Source organism: Rhinoderma darwinii, unplaced genomic scaffold (assembly GCF_050947455.1).
Source record: "Rhinoderma darwinii isolate aRhiDar2 unplaced genomic scaffold, aRhiDar2.hap1 Scaffold_443, whole genome shotgun sequence".
Lineage (NCBI taxonomy): Eukaryota > Metazoa > Chordata > Amphibia > Anura > Rhinodermatidae > Rhinoderma > Rhinoderma darwinii.
The window spans coordinates 113521-128334 of NW_027463888.1; the positions used below are offsets into that span (position 1 = coordinate 113521).

At 40.8% G+C, this 14814-nt stretch overlaps 26 non-coding genes across 26 annotated transcripts; all 26 read right to left on the minus strand.

The window, feature by feature from the left end:
- Positions 1-45: 45 nt before the first annotated feature.
- TRNAF-GAA (transfer RNA phenylalanine (anticodon GAA)) lies at positions 46-118 on the minus strand. The gene has a single exon. It is a non-coding gene; the product is annotated as a tRNA-Phe (tRNA).
- A 347-nt stretch (positions 119-465) lies between these two features.
- On the minus strand, positions 466-538 carry TRNAF-GAA (transfer RNA phenylalanine (anticodon GAA)). Its single transcript has one exon. It is a non-coding gene; the product is annotated as a tRNA-Phe (tRNA).
- A 615-nt stretch (positions 539-1153) lies between these two features.
- Positions 1154-1226, minus strand: TRNAY-GUA (transfer RNA tyrosine (anticodon GUA)). The gene has a single exon. It is a non-coding gene; the product is annotated as a tRNA-Tyr (tRNA).
- A 347-nt stretch (positions 1227-1573) lies between these two features.
- On the minus strand, positions 1574-1646 carry TRNAF-GAA (transfer RNA phenylalanine (anticodon GAA)). The gene has a single exon. It is a non-coding gene; the product is annotated as a tRNA-Phe (tRNA).
- Positions 1647-2794: 1148 nt separating this feature from the next.
- Positions 2795-2867, minus strand: TRNAF-GAA (transfer RNA phenylalanine (anticodon GAA)). Its single transcript has one exon. It is a non-coding gene; the product is annotated as a tRNA-Phe (tRNA).
- A 347-nt stretch (positions 2868-3214) lies between these two features.
- Positions 3215-3287, minus strand: TRNAF-GAA (transfer RNA phenylalanine (anticodon GAA)). The gene has a single exon. It is a non-coding gene; the product is annotated as a tRNA-Phe (tRNA).
- A 615-nt stretch (positions 3288-3902) lies between these two features.
- TRNAF-GAA (transfer RNA phenylalanine (anticodon GAA)) lies at positions 3903-3975 on the minus strand. Its single transcript has one exon. It is a non-coding gene; the product is annotated as a tRNA-Phe (tRNA).
- Positions 3976-4590: 615 nt separating this feature from the next.
- Positions 4591-4663, minus strand: TRNAF-GAA (transfer RNA phenylalanine (anticodon GAA)). The gene has a single exon. It is a non-coding gene; the product is annotated as a tRNA-Phe (tRNA).
- A 347-nt stretch (positions 4664-5010) lies between these two features.
- Positions 5011-5083, minus strand: TRNAF-GAA (transfer RNA phenylalanine (anticodon GAA)). The gene has a single exon. It is a non-coding gene; the product is annotated as a tRNA-Phe (tRNA).
- Positions 5084-5431: 348 nt separating this feature from the next.
- Positions 5432-5504, minus strand: TRNAF-GAA (transfer RNA phenylalanine (anticodon GAA)). Its single transcript has one exon. It is a non-coding gene; the product is annotated as a tRNA-Phe (tRNA).
- Positions 5505-5851: 347 nt separating this feature from the next.
- TRNAF-GAA (transfer RNA phenylalanine (anticodon GAA)) lies at positions 5852-5924 on the minus strand. The gene has a single exon. It is a non-coding gene; the product is annotated as a tRNA-Phe (tRNA).
- A 348-nt stretch (positions 5925-6272) lies between these two features.
- On the minus strand, positions 6273-6345 carry TRNAF-GAA (transfer RNA phenylalanine (anticodon GAA)). The gene has a single exon. It is a non-coding gene; the product is annotated as a tRNA-Phe (tRNA).
- A 347-nt stretch (positions 6346-6692) lies between these two features.
- TRNAF-GAA (transfer RNA phenylalanine (anticodon GAA)) lies at positions 6693-6765 on the minus strand. Its single transcript has one exon. It is a non-coding gene; the product is annotated as a tRNA-Phe (tRNA).
- Positions 6766-7113: 348 nt separating this feature from the next.
- TRNAF-GAA (transfer RNA phenylalanine (anticodon GAA)) lies at positions 7114-7186 on the minus strand. Its single transcript has one exon. It is a non-coding gene; the product is annotated as a tRNA-Phe (tRNA).
- Positions 7187-8334: 1148 nt separating this feature from the next.
- Positions 8335-8407, minus strand: TRNAF-GAA (transfer RNA phenylalanine (anticodon GAA)). The gene has a single exon. It is a non-coding gene; the product is annotated as a tRNA-Phe (tRNA).
- Positions 8408-9163: 756 nt separating this feature from the next.
- On the minus strand, positions 9164-9236 carry TRNAF-GAA (transfer RNA phenylalanine (anticodon GAA)). The gene has a single exon. It is a non-coding gene; the product is annotated as a tRNA-Phe (tRNA).
- Positions 9237-9851: 615 nt separating this feature from the next.
- TRNAF-GAA (transfer RNA phenylalanine (anticodon GAA)) lies at positions 9852-9924 on the minus strand. Its single transcript has one exon. It is a non-coding gene; the product is annotated as a tRNA-Phe (tRNA).
- Positions 9925-10271: 347 nt separating this feature from the next.
- On the minus strand, positions 10272-10344 carry TRNAF-GAA (transfer RNA phenylalanine (anticodon GAA)). Its single transcript has one exon. It is a non-coding gene; the product is annotated as a tRNA-Phe (tRNA).
- A 347-nt stretch (positions 10345-10691) lies between these two features.
- TRNAF-GAA (transfer RNA phenylalanine (anticodon GAA)) lies at positions 10692-10764 on the minus strand. Its single transcript has one exon. It is a non-coding gene; the product is annotated as a tRNA-Phe (tRNA).
- A 615-nt stretch (positions 10765-11379) lies between these two features.
- Positions 11380-11452, minus strand: TRNAF-GAA (transfer RNA phenylalanine (anticodon GAA)). The gene has a single exon. It is a non-coding gene; the product is annotated as a tRNA-Phe (tRNA).
- A 348-nt stretch (positions 11453-11800) lies between these two features.
- On the minus strand, positions 11801-11873 carry TRNAF-GAA (transfer RNA phenylalanine (anticodon GAA)). The gene has a single exon. It is a non-coding gene; the product is annotated as a tRNA-Phe (tRNA).
- A 347-nt stretch (positions 11874-12220) lies between these two features.
- On the minus strand, positions 12221-12293 carry TRNAF-GAA (transfer RNA phenylalanine (anticodon GAA)). The gene has a single exon. It is a non-coding gene; the product is annotated as a tRNA-Phe (tRNA).
- A 615-nt stretch (positions 12294-12908) lies between these two features.
- On the minus strand, positions 12909-12981 carry TRNAF-GAA (transfer RNA phenylalanine (anticodon GAA)). The gene has a single exon. It is a non-coding gene; the product is annotated as a tRNA-Phe (tRNA).
- Positions 12982-13328: 347 nt separating this feature from the next.
- On the minus strand, positions 13329-13401 carry TRNAF-GAA (transfer RNA phenylalanine (anticodon GAA)). The gene has a single exon. It is a non-coding gene; the product is annotated as a tRNA-Phe (tRNA).
- Positions 13402-13748: 347 nt separating this feature from the next.
- TRNAF-GAA (transfer RNA phenylalanine (anticodon GAA)) lies at positions 13749-13821 on the minus strand. The gene has a single exon. It is a non-coding gene; the product is annotated as a tRNA-Phe (tRNA).
- Positions 13822-14436: 615 nt separating this feature from the next.
- TRNAF-GAA (transfer RNA phenylalanine (anticodon GAA)) lies at positions 14437-14509 on the minus strand. Its single transcript has one exon. It is a non-coding gene; the product is annotated as a tRNA-Phe (tRNA).
- Between the last annotated feature and the right edge of the window lie 305 nt (positions 14510-14814).

Genomic DNA, 14814 nt, shown 5'->3' on the forward strand with positions numbered 1-14814 from the left:
AGATTATTCTGTGACACGATTCATAGTTATAAGAAAAGTAGTACCTGCCGAAACCCGGGATCAAACCAGGGACCTTTAGATCTTCAGTCTAACGCTCTCCCAACTGAGCTATTTCGGCTTATGCACTTTAGATCTTGATATTTTTTGCGACTCCGGATCTTTACAGGCTGTCCTTTCTCACTTTTGGATGGATAAAGAGTTGCCGCAACATAATGTAAAATCGTAACACTTTAATAAAAAGGGAGCTTTTGTTACAATCAGAAATTGTAGATTAAAATAGTACTTTGACCATTAAAACTTACAGCAAGCAAGTAGAGGAAATGTGCTCAGCGGAACCCGACATTCAGCCGAGGGGAATCCAGTGACTAAACATCCGGGGAGAAGGGAAGCTTTGAGACACCCCAAAATCCCAAAGAATTTAGATTATTCTGGGACACGATTCATAGTTATAAGAAAAGTGGTACCTGCCGAAACCCGGGATCGAACCAGGGACCTTTAGATCTTCAGTCTAACGCTCTCCCAACTGAGCTATTTCGGCTTATGCACTTTAAGATCTTGATATTTTTTGCGACTCCGGATCTTTACAGGCTGTCCTTTCTCACTTTTGGATGGATAAAGAGTTGTCGCAAAATAATGTAAAATCTTAACACTTTAATAAAAAGGGAGCTTTTGTTACAATCAGAAATTGTAGATTAAAATAGTACTTTGACAATTAAAACTTACAGCAAGCAAGGAGAGGAAATGTGCTCAGCGGAACCCGACATTCAGCCCTGGGGAATCCAGAGACTAAACATCCGGGGAGAAGGGAAGCTTTGAGACACCCCAAAATTTTTTGCGACTCCGGATCTTTACAGGCTGTCCTTTCTCACTTTTGGATGGATAAAGAGTTGTCGCAACATAATGTAAAATCGTAACACTTTAATAAAAAGGGAGCTTTTGTTACAATCAGAAATTGTAGATTAAAATAGTACTTTGACCATTAAAACTTACAGCAAGCAAGGAGAGGAAATGTGCTCAGCGGAACCCGACATTCAGCCCTGGGGAATCCAGAGACTAAACATCCGGGGAGAAGGGAAGCTTTGAGACACCCCAAAATCCCAAAGAATTTAGATTATTCTGTGACACGATTCATAGTTATAAGAAAAGTAGTACCTGCCGAAACCCGGGATCAAACCAGGGACCTTTAGATCTACAGTCTAACGCTCTCCCAACTGAGCTATTTCGGCTTATGCACTTTAGATCTTGATATTTTTTGCGACTCCAGATCTTTACAGGCTGTCCTTTCTCACTTTTGGATGGATAAAGAGTTGCCGCAACATAATGTAAAATCGTAACACTTTAATAAAAAGGGAGCTTTTGTTACAATCAGAAATTGTAGATTAAAATAGTACTTTGACCATTAAAACTTACAGCAAGCAAGGAGAGGAAATGTGCTCAGCGGAACCCGACATTCAGCCCTGGGGAATCCAGTGACTAAACATCCGGGGAGAAGGGAAGCTTTGAGACACCCCAAAATCCCAAAGAATTTAGATTATTCTGTGACACGATTCATAGTTATAAGAAAAGTAGTACCTGCCGAAACCCGGGATCAAACCAGGGACCTTTAGATCTTCAGTCTAACGCTCTCCCAACTGAGCTATTTCGGCTTATGCACTTTAGATCTTGATATTTTTTGCGACTCCGGATCTTTACAGGCTGTCCTTTCTCACTTTTGGATGGATAAAGAGTTGTCGCAAAATAATGTAAAATCTTAACACTTTAATAAAAAGGGAGCTTTTGTTACAATCAGAAATTGTAGATTAAAATAGTACTTTGACAATTAAAACTTACAGCAAGCAAGGAGAGGAAATGTGCTCAGCGGAACCCGACATTCAGCCCTGGGGAATCCAGAGACTAAACATCCGGGGAGAAGGGAAGCTTTGAGACACCCCAAAATTTTTTGCGACTCCGGATCTTTACAGGCTGTCCTTTCTCACTTTTGGATGGATAAAGAGTTGTCGCAACATAATGTAAAATCGTAACACTTTAATAAAAAGGGAGCTTTTGTTACAATCAGAAATTGTAGATTAAAATAGTACTTTGACCATTAAAACTTACAGCAAGCAAGGAGAGGAAATGTGCTCAGCGGAACCCGACATTCAGCCCTGGGGAATCCAGAGACTAAACATCCGGGGAGAAGGGAAGCTTTGAGACACCCCAAAATTTTTTGCGACTCCGGATCTTTACAGGCTGTCCTTTCTCACTTTTGGATGGATAAAGAGTTGTCGCAACATAATGTAAAATCGTAACACTTTAATAAAAAGGGAGCTTTTGTTACAATCAGAAATTGTAGATTAAAATAGTACTTTGACCATTAAAACTTACAGCAAGCAAGGAGAGGAAATGTGCTCAGCGGAACACGACATTCAGCCCTGGGGAATCCAGAGACTAAACATCCGGGGAGAAGGGAAGCTTTGAGACACCCCAAAATTTTTTGCGACTCCGGATATTTACAGGCTGTCCTTTCTCACTTTTGGATGGATAAAGAGTTGCCGCAACATAATGTAAAATCGTAACACTTTAATAAAAAGGGAGCTTTTGTTACAATCAGAAATTGTAGATTAAAATAGTACTTTGACCATTAAAACTTACAGCAAGCAAGGAGAGGAAATGTGCTCAGCGGAACCCGACATTCAGCCCTGGGGAATCCAGAGACTAAACATCCGGGGAGAAGGGAAGCTTTGAGACACCCCAAAATCCCAAAGAATTTAGATTATTCTGTGACACGATTCATAGTTATAAGAAAAGTAGTACCTGCCAAAACCGGGGATCGAACCAGGGACCTTTAGATCTTCAGTCTAACGCTCTCCCAACTGAGCTATTTCGGCTTATGCACTTTAGATCTTGATATTTTTTGCGACTCCGGATCTTTACAGGCTGTCCTTTCTCACTTTTGGATGGATAAAGAGTTGCCGCAACATAATGTAAAATCGTAACACTTTAATAAAAAGGGAGCTTTTGTTACAATCAGAAATTGTAGATTAAAATAGTACTTTGACCATTAAAACTTACAGCAAGCAAGGAGAGGAAATGTGCTCAGCGGAACCCGACACTCAGCCCTGGGGAATCCAGTGACTAAACATACGGGGAGAAGGGAAGCTTTGAGACACCCCAAAATCCCAAAGAATTTAGATTATTCTGTGACACGATTCATAGTTATAAGAAAAGTAGTACCTGCCGAAACCCGGGATCGAACCAGGGACCTTTAGATCTTCAGTCTAACGCTCTCCCAACTGAGCTATTTCGGCTTATGCACTTTAAGACCTTGATATTTTTTGCGACTCCGGATCTTTACAGGCTGTCCTTTCTCACTTTTGGATGGATAAAGAGTTGTCGCAACATAATGTAAAATCTTAACACTTTAATAAAAAGGGAACTTTTGTTACAATCAGAAATTGTAGATTAAAATAGTACTTTGACCATTAAAACTTACAGCAAGCAAGGAGAGGAAATGTGCTCAGCGGAACCCGACATTCAGCCCTGGGGAATCCAGAGACTAAACATCCGGGGAGAAGGGAAGCTTTGAGACACCCCAAAATTTTTTGCGACTCCGGATCTTTACAGGCTGTCCTTTCTCACTTTTGGATGGATAAAGAGTTGTCGCAACATAATGTAAAATCGTAACACTTTAATAAAAAGGGAGCTTTTGTTACAATCAGAAATTGTAGATTAAAATAGTACTTTGACCATTAAAACTTACAGCAAGCAAGGAGAGGAAATGTGCTCAGCGGAACCCGACATTCAGCCCTGGGGAATCCAGAGACTAAACATCCGGGGAGAAGGGAAGCTTTGAGACACCCCAAAATCCCAAAGAATTTAGATTATTCTGGGACACGATTCATAGTTATAAGAAAAGTAGTACCTGCCGAAACCCGGGATCAAACCAGGGACCTTTAGATCTTCAGTCTAACGCTCTCCCAACTGAGCTATTTCGGCTTATGCACTTTAAGACCTTGATATTTTTTGCGACTCCGGATCTTTACAGGCTGTCCTTTCTCACTTTTGGATGGATAAAGAGTTGTCGCAACATAATGTAAAATCTTAACACTTTAATAAAAAGGGAGCTTTTGTTACAATCAGAAATTGTAGATTAAAATAGTACTTTGACCATTAAAACTTACAGCAAGCAAGGAGAGGAAATGTGCTCAGCGGAACCCGACATTCAGCCCTGGGGAATCCAGAGACTAAACATCCGGGGAGAAGGGAAGCTTTGAGACACCCCAAAATTTTTTGCGACTCCGGATCTTTACAGGCTGTCCTTTCTCACTTTTGGATGGATAAAGAGTTGTCGCAACATAATGTAAAATCGTAACACTTTAATAAAAAGGGAGCTTTTGTTACAATCAGAAATTGTAGATTAAAATAGTACTTTGACCATTAAAACTTACAGCAAGCAAGGAGAGGAAATGTGCTCAGCGGAACCCGACATTCAGCCCTGGGGAATCAAGAGACTAAACATCCGGGGAGAAGGGAAGCTTTGAGACACCCCAAAATCCCAAAGAATTTAGATTATTCTGTGACACGATTCATAGTTATAAGAAAAGTAGTACCTGCCGAAACCCGGGATCGAACCAGGGACCTTTAGATCTTCAGTCTAACGCTCTCCCAACTGAGCTATTTCGGCTTATGCACTTTAGATCTTGATATTTTTTGCGACTCCGGATCTTTACAGGCTGTCCTTTCTCACTTTTGGATGGATAAAGAGTTGCCGCAACATAATGTAAAATCGTAACACTTTAATAAAAAGGGAGCTTTTGTTACAATCAGAAATTGTAGATTAAAATAGTACTTTGACCATTAAAACGTACAGCAAGCAAGGAGAGGAAATGTGCTCAGCGGAACCCGACATTCAGCCCTGGGGAATCCAGAGAGTAAACATCCGGGGAGAAGGGAAGCTTTGAGACACCCCAAAATCCCAAAGAATTTAGATTATTCTGGGACACGATTCATAGTTATTAGAAAAGTAGTACCTGCCGAAACCCGGGATCGAACCAGGGACCTTTAGATCTTCAGTCTAACGCTCTCCCAACTGAGCTATTTCGGCATATGCACTTTAAGATCTTGATATTTTTTGCGACTCCGGATCTTTACAGGCTGTCCTTTCTCACTTTTGGATGGATAAAGAGTTGTCGCAACATAATGTAAAATCGTAACACTTTAATAAAAAGGGAGCTTTTGTTACAATCAGAAATTGTAGATTAAAATAGTACTTTGACCATTAAAACTTACAGCAAGCAAGGAGAGGAAATGTGCTCAGCGGAACCCGACATTCAGCCCTGGGGAATCCAGAGACTAAACATCCGGGGAGAAGGGAAGCTTTGAGACACCCCAAAATCCCAAAGAATTTAGATTATTCTGTGACACGATTCATAGTTATAAGAAAAGTAGTACCTGCCAAAACCGGGGATCGAACCAGGGACCTTTAGATCTTCAGTCTAACGCTCTCCCAACTGAGCTATTTCGGCTTATGCACTTTAGATCTTGATATTTTTTGCGACTCCGGATCTTTACAGGCTGTCCTTTCTCACTTTTGGATGGATAAAGAGTTGCCGCAACATAATGTAAAATCGTAACACTTTAATAAAAAGGGAGCTTTTGTTACAATCAGAAATTGTAGATTAAAATAGTACTTTGACCATTAAAACTTACAGCAAGCAAGGAGAGGAAATGTGCTCAGCGGAACCCGACACTCAGCCCTGGGGAATCCAGTGACTAAACATACGGGGAGAAGGGAAGCTTTGAGACACCCCAAAATCCCAAAGAATTTAGATTATTCTGGGACACGATTCATAGTTATAAGAAAAGTAGTACCTGCCGAAACCCGGGATCGAACCAGGGACCTTTAGATCTTCAGTCTAACGCTCTCCCAACTGAGCTATTTCGGCTTATGCACTTTAAGACCTTGATATTTTTTGCGACTCCGGATCTTTACAGGCTGTCCTTTCTCACTTTTGGATGGATAAAGAGTTGTCGCAACATAATGTAAAATCGTAACACTTTAATAAAAAGGGAGCTTTTGTTACAATCAGAAATTGTAGATTAAAATAGTACTTTGACCATTAAAACTTACAGCAAGCAAGGAGAGGAAATGTGCTCAGCGGAACCCGACATTCAGCCCTGGGGAATCCAGAGACTAAACATCCGGGGAGAAGGGAAGCTTTGAGACACCCCAAAATCCCAAAGAATTTAGATTATTCTGTGACACGATTCATAGTTATAAGAAAAGTAGTACCTGCCAAAACCGGGGATCGAACCAGGGACCTTTAGATCTTCAGTCTAACGCTCTCCCAACTGAGCTATTTCGGCTTATGCACTTTAGATCTTGATATTTTTTGCGACTCCGGATCTTTACAGGCTGTCCTTTCTCACTTTTGGATGGATAAAGAGTTGCCGCAACATAATGTAAAATCGTAACACTTTAATAAAAAGGGAGCTTTTGTTACAATCAGAAATTGTAGATTAAAATAGTACTTTGACCATTAAAACTTACAGCAAGCAAGGAGAGGAAATGTGCTCAGCGGAACCCGACACTCAGCCCTGGGGAATCCAGTGACTAAACATACGGGGAGAAGGGAAGCTTTGAGACACCCCAAAATCCCAAAGAATTTAGATTATTCTGGGACACGATTCATAGTTATAAGAAAAGTAGTACCTGCCGAAACCCGGGATCGAACCAGGGACCTTTAGATCTTCAGTCTAACGCTCTCCCAACTGAGCTATTTCGGCTTATGCACTTTAAGACCTTGATATTTTTTGCGACTCCGGATCTTTACAGGCTGTCCTTTCTCACTTTTGGATGGATAAAGAGTTGTCGCAACATAATGTAAAATCTTAACACTTTAATAAAAAGGGAGCTTTTGTTACAATCAGAAATTGTAGATTAAAATAGTACTTTGACCATTAAAACTTACAGCAAGCAAGGAGAGGAAATGTGCTCAGCGGAACCCGACATTCAGCCCTGGGGAATCCAGAGACTAAACATCCGGGGAGAAGGGAAGCTTTGAGACACCCCAAAATCCCAAAGAATTTAGATTATTCTGTGACACGATTCATAGTTATAAGAAAAGTAGTACCTGCCGAAACCCGGGATCAAACCAGGGACCTTTAGATCTTCAGTCTAACGCTCTCCCAACTGAGCTATTTCGGCTTATGCACTTTAGATCTTGATATTTTTTGCGACTCCGGATCTTTACAGGCTGTCCTTTCTCACTTTTGGATGGATAAAGAGTTGTCGCAAAATAATGTAAAATCTTAACACTTTAATAAAAAGGGAGCTTTTGTTACAATCAGAAATTGTAGATTAAAATAGTACTTTGACAATTAAAACTTACAGCAAGCAAGGAGAGGAAATGTGCTCAGCGGAACCCGACATTCAGCCCTGGGGAATCCAGAGACTAAACATCCGGGGAGAAGGGAAGCTTTGAGACACCCCAAAATTTTTTGCGACTCCGGATCTTTACAGGCTGTCCTTTCTCACTTTTGGATGGATAAAGAGTTGTCGCAACATAATGTAAAATCGTAACACTTTAATAAAAAGGGAGCTTTTGTTACAATCAGAAATTGTAGATTAAAATAGTACTTTGACCATTAAAACTTACAGCAAGCAAGGAGAGGAAATGTGCTCAGCGGAACCCGACATTCAGCCCTGGGGAATCCAGAGACTAAACATCCGGGGAGAAGGGAAGCTTTGAGACACCCCAAAATTTTTTGCGACTCCGGATCTTTACAGGCTGTCCTTTCTCACTTTTGGATGGATAAAGAGTTGTCGCAACATAATGTAAAATCGTAACACTTTAATAAAAAGGGAGCTTTTGTTACAATCAGAAATTGTAGATTAAAATAGTACTTTGACCATTAAAACTTACAGCAAGCAAGGAGAGGAAATGTGCTCAGCGGAACACGACATTCAGCCCTGGGGAATCCAGAGACTAAACATCCGGGGAGAAGGGAAGCTTTGAGACACCCCAAAATTTTTTGCGACTCCGGATATTTACAGGCTGTCCTTTCTCACTTTTGGATGGATAAAGAGTTGCCGCAACATAATGTAAAATCGTAACACTTTAATAAAAAGGGAGCTTTTGTTACAATCAGAAATTGTAGATTAAAATAGTACTTTGACCATTAAAACTTACAGCAAGCAAGGAGAGGAAATGTGCTCAGCGGAACCCGACATTCAGCCCTGGGGAATCCAGTCACTAAACATCCGGGGAGAAGGGAAGCTTTGAGACACCCCAAAATCCCAAAGAATTTAGATTATTCTGGGACACGATTCATAGTTATAAGAAAAGTAGTACCTGCCGAAACCCGGGATCGAACCAGGGACCTTTAGATCTTCAGTCTAACGCTCTCCCAACTGAGCTATTTCGGCTTATGCACTTTAGATCTTGATATTTTTTGCGACTCCGGATCTTTACAGGCTGTCCTTTCTCACTTTTGGATGGATAAAGAGTTGTCGCAACATAATGTAAAATCGTAACACTTTAATAAAAAGGGAGCTTTTGTTACAATCAGAAATTGTAGATTAAAATAGTACTTTGACCATTAAAACTTACAGCAAGCAAGGAGAGGAAATGTGCTCAGCGGAACCCGACATTCAGCCCTGGGGAATCCAGAGACTAAACATCCGGGGAGAAGGGAAGCTTTGAGACACCCCAAAATCCCAAAGAATTTAGATTTTTCTGGGACACGATTCTTAGTTATAAGTAAAATAGTAACTGCCGAAACCCGGGACCTTTAGATCTTCAGTCTAACGCTCTCCCAACTGAGCTATTTCGGCTTACGCACTTTAAGATCTTGATATTTTTTGCGAATCCGGATCATTACAGGCTGTCCTTTCTCACTTTTGGATGGATAAAGAGTTGTCGAAACATAATGTAAAATCGTAACACTTTAATAAAAAGGGAGCTTTTGTTACAATCAGAAATTGTAGATTAAAATAGTACTTTGACCATTAAAACTTACAGCAAGCAAGGAGAGGAAATGTGCTCAGCGGAACCCGACACTCAGCCCTGGGGAATCCAGTGACTAAACATACGGGGAGAAGGGAAGCTTTGAGACACCCCAAAATCCCAAAGAATTTAGATTATTCTGGGACACGATTCATAGTTATAAGAAAAGTAGTACCTGCCGAAACCCGGGATCGAACCAGGGACCTTTAGATCTTCAGTCTAACGCTCTCCCAACTGAGCTATTTCGGCTTATGCACTTTAAGACCTTGATATTTTTTGCGACTCCGGATCTTTACAGGCTGTCCTTTCTCACTTTTGGATGGATAAAGAGTTGTCGCAACATAATGTAAAATCTTAACACTTTAATAAAAAGGGAACTTTTGTTACAATCAGAAATTGTAGATTAAAATAGTACTTTGACCATTAAAACTTACAGCAAGCAAGGAGAGGAAATGTGCTCAGCGGAACCCGACATTCAGCCCTGGGGAATCCAGAGACTAAACATCCGGGGAGAAGGGAAGCTTTGAGACACCCCAAAATTTTTTGCGACTCCGGATCTTTACAGGCTGTCCTTTCTCACTTTTGGATGGATAAAGAGTTGTCGCAACATAATGTAAAATCGTAACACTTTAATAAAAAGGGAGCTTTTGTTACAATCAGAAATTGTAGATTAAAATAGTACTTTGACCATTAAAACTTACAGCAAGCAAGGAGAGGAAATGTGCTCAGCGGAACCCGACATTCAGCCCTGGGGAATCCAGTCACTAAACATCCGGGGAGAAGGGAAGCTTTGAGACACCCCAAAATCCCAAAGAATTTAGATTATTCTGGGACACGATTCATAGTTATAAGAAAAGTAGTACCTGCCGAAACCCGGGATCGAACCAGGGACCTTTAGATCTTCAGTCTAACGCTCTCCCAACTGAGCTATTTCGGCTTATGCACTTTAGATCTTGATATTTTTTGCGACTCCGGATCTTTACAGGCTGTCCTTTCTCACTTTTGGATGGATAAAGAGTTGTCGCAACATAATGTAAAATCGTAACACTTTAATAAAAAGGGAGCTTTTGTTACAATCAGAAATTGTAGATTAAAATAGTACTTTGACCATTAAAACTTACAGCAAGCAAGGAGAGGAAATGTGCTCAGCGGAACCCGACATTCAGCCCTGGGGAATCCAGAGACTAAACATCCGGGGAGAAGGGAAGCTTTGAGACACCCCAAAATCCCAAAGAATTTAGATTATTCTGTGACACGATTCATAGTTATAAGAAAAGTAGTACCTGCCAAAACCGGGGATCGAACCAGGGACCTTTAGATCTTCAGTCTAACGCTCTCCCAACTGAGCTATTTCGGCTTATGCACTTTAGATCTTGATATTTTTTGCGACTCCGGATCTTTACAGGCTGTCCTTTCTCACTTTTGGATGGATAAAGAGTTGCCGCAACATAATGTAAAATCGTAACACTTTAATAAAAAGGGAGCTTTTGTTACAATCAGAAATTGTAGATTAAAATAGTACTTTGACCATTAAAACTTACAGCAAGCAAGGAGAGGAAATGTGCTCAGCGGAACCCGACACTCAGCCCTGGGGAATCCAGTGACTAAACATACGGGGAGAAGGGAAGCTTTGAGACACCCCAAAATCCCAAAGAATTTAGATTATTCTGGGACACGATTCATAGTTATAAGAAAAGTAGTACCTGCCGAAACCCGGGATCGAACCAGGGACCTTTAGATCTTCAGTCTAACGCTCTCCCAACTGAGCTATTTCGGCTTATGCACTTTAAGACCTTGATATTTTTTGCGACTCCGGATCTTTACAGGCTGTCCTTTCTCACTTTTGGATGGATAAAGAGTTGTCGCAACATAATGTAAAATCTTAACACTTTAATAAAAAGGGAACTTTTGTTACAATCAGAAATTGTAGATTAAAATAGTACTTTGACCATTAAAACTTACAGCAAGCAAGGAGAGGAAATGTGCTCAGCGGAACCCGACATTCAGCCCTGGGGAATCCAGAGACTAAACATCCGGGGAGAAGGGAAGCTTTGAGACACCCCAAAATTTTTTGCGACTCCGGATCTTTACAGGCTGTCCTTTCTCACTTTTGGATGGATAAAGAGTTGTCGCAACATAATGTAAAATCGTAACACTTTAATAAAAAGGGAGCTTTTGTTACAATCAGAAATTGTAGATTAAAATAGTACTTTGACCATTAAAACTTACAGCAAGCAAGGAGAGGAAATGTGCTCAGCGGAACCCGACATTCAGCCCTGGGGAATCCAGAGACTAAACATCCGGGGAGAAGGGAAGCTTTGAGACACCCCAAAATCCCAAAGAATTTAGATTATTCTGGGACACGATTCATAGTTATTAGAAAAGTAGTACCTGCCGAAACTCGGGATCGAACCAGGGACCTTTAGATCTTCAGTCTAACGCTCTCCCAACTGAGCTATTTCGGCATATGCACTTTAAGATCTTGATATTTTTTGCGACTCCGGATCTTTACAGGCTGTCCTTTCTCACTTTTGGATGGATAAAGAGTTGTCGCAACATAATGTAAAATCGTAACACTTTAATAAAAAGGGAGCTTTTGTTACAATCAGAAATTGTAGATTAAAATAGTACTTTGACCATTAAAACTTACAGCAAGCAAGGAGAGGAAATGTGCTCAGCGGAACCCGACATTCAGCCCTGGGGAATCCAGAGACTAAACATCCGGGGAGAAGGGAAGCTTTGAGACACCCCAAAATCCCAAAGAATTTAGATTATTCTGTGACACGATTCATAGTTATAAGAAAAGTAGTACCTGCCAAAACCGGGGATCGAACCAGGGACCTTTAGATCTTCAGTCTAACGCTCTCCCAACTGAGCTATTTCGGCTTATGCACTTTAGATCTTGATATTTTTTGCGACTCCGGATCTTTACAGGCTGTCCTTTCTCACTTTTGGATGGATAAAGAGTTGCCGCAACATAATGTAAAATCGTAACACTTTAATAAAAAGGGAGCTTTTGTTACAATCAGAAATTGTAGATTAAAATAGTACTTTGACCATTAAAACTTACAGCAAGCAAGGAGAGGAAATGTGCTCAGCGGAACCCGACACTCAGCCCTGGGGAATCCAGTGACTAAACATACGGGGAGAAGGGAAGCTTTGAGACACCCCAAAATCCCAAAGAATTTAGATTATTCTGGGACACGATTCATAGTTATAAGAAAAGTAGTACCTGCCGAAACCCGGGATCGAACCTGGGACCTTTAGATCTTCAGTCTAACGCTCTCCCAACTGAGCTATTTCGGCTTATGCACTTTAAGACCTTGATATTTTTTGCGACTCCGGATCTTTACAGGCTGTCCTTTCTCACTTTTGGATGGATAAAGAGTTGTCGCAACATAATGTAAAATCTTAACACTTTAATAAAAAGGGAGCTTTTGTTACAATCAGAAATTGTAGATTAAAATAGTACTTTGACCATTAAAACTTACAGCAAGCAAGGAGAGGAAATGTGCTCAGCGGAACCCGACATTCAGCCCTGGGGAATCCAGAGACTAAACATCCGGGGAGAAGGGAAGCTTTGAGACACCCCAAAATTTTTTGCGACTCCGGATCTTTACAGGCTGTCCTTTCTCACTTTTGGATGGATAAAGAGTTGTCGCAACATAATGTAAAATCGTAACACTTTAATAAAAAGGGAGCTTTTGTTACAATCAGAAATTGTAGATTAAAATAGTACTTTGACCATTAAAACTTACAGCAAGCAAGGAGAGGAAATGTGCTCAGCGGAACCCGACATTCAGCCCTGGGGAATCCAGTCACTAAACATCCGGGGAGAAGGGAAGCTTTGAGACACCCCAAAATCCCAAAGAATTTAGATTATTCTGGGACACGATTCATAGTTATAAGAAAAGTAGTACCTGCCGAAACCCGGGATCGAACCAGGGACCTTTAGATCTTCAGTCTAACGCTCTCCCAACTGAGCTATTTCGGCTTATGCACTTTAGATCTTGATATTTTTTGCGACTCCGGATCTTTACAGGCTGTCCTTTCTCACTTTTGGATGGATAAAGAGTTGTCGCAACATAATGTAAAATCGTAACACTTTAATAAAAAGGGAGCTTTTGTTACAATCAGAAATTGTAGATTAAAATAGTACTTTGACCATTAAAACTTACAGCAAGCAAGGAGAGGAAATGTGCTCAGCGGAACCCGACATTCAGCCCTGGGGAATCCAGAGACTAAACATCCGGGGAGAAGGGAAGCTTTGAGACACCCCAAAATCCCAAAGAATTTAGATTATTCTGTGACACGATTCATAGTTATAAGAAAAGTAGTACCTGCCAAAACCGGGGATCGAACCAGGGACCTTTAGATCTTCAGTCTAACGCTCTCCCAACTGAGCTATTTCGGCTTATGCACTTTAGATCTTGATATTTTTTGCGACTCCGGATCTTTACAGGCTGTCCTTTCTCACTTTTGGATGGATAAAGAGTTGCCGCAACATAATGTAAAATCGTAACACTTTAATAAAAAGGGAGCTTTTGTTACAATCAGAAATTGTAGATTAAAATAGTACTTTGACCATTAAAACTTACAGCAAGCAAGGAGAGGAAATGTGCTCAGCGGAACCCGACACTCAGCCCTGGGGAATCCAGTGACTAAACATACGGGGAGAAGGGAAGCTTTGAGACACCCCAAAATCCCAAAGAATTTAGATTATTCTGGGACACGATTCATAGTTATAAGAAAAGTAGTACCTGCCGAAACCCGGGATCGAACCAGGGACCTTTAGATCTTCAGTCTAACGCTCTCCCAACTGAGCTATTTCGGCTTATGCACTTTAAGACCTTGATATTTTTTGCGACTCCGGATCTTTACAGGCTGTCCTTTCTCACTTTTGGATGGATAAAGAGTTGTCGCAACATAATGTAAAATCTTAACACTTTAATAAAAAGGGAACTTTTGTTACAATCAGAAATTGTAGATTAAAATAGTACTTTGACCATTAAAACTTACAGCAAGCAAGGAGAGGAAATGTGCTCAGCGGAACCCGACATTCAGCCCTGGGGAATCCAGAGACTAAACATCCGGGGAGAAGGGAAGCTTTGAGACACCCCAAAATTTTTTGCGACTCCGGATCTTTACAGGCTGTCCTTTCTCACTTTTGGATGGATAAAGAGTTGTCGCAACATAATGTAAAATCGTAACACTTTAATAAAAAGGGAGCTTTTGTTACAATCAGAAATTGTAGATTAAAATAGTACTTTGACCATTAAAACTTACAGCAAGCAAGGAGAGGAAATGTGCTCAGCGGAACCCGACATTCAGCCCTGGGGAATCCAGTCACTAAACATCCGGGGAGAAGGGAAGCTTTGAGACACCCCAAAATCCCAAAGAATTTAGATTATTCTGGGACACGATTCATAGTTATAAGAAAAGTAGTACCTGCCGAAACCCGGGATCGAACCAGGGACCTTTAGATCTTCAGTCTAACGCTCTCCCAACTGAGCTATTTCGGCTTATGCACTTTAGATCTTGATATTTTTTGCGACTCCGGATCTTTACAGGCTGTCCTTTCTCACTTTTGGATGGATAAAGAGTTGTCGCAACATAATGTAAAATCGTAACACTTTAATAAAAAGGGAGCTTTTGTTACAATCAGAAATTGTAGATTAAAATAGTACTTTGACCATTAAAACTTACAGCAAGCAAGGAGAGGAAATGTGCTCAGCGGAACCCGACATTCAGCCCTGGGGAATCCAGAGACTAAACATCCGGGGAGAAGGGAAGCTTTGAGACACCCCAAAATCCCAAAGAATTTAGA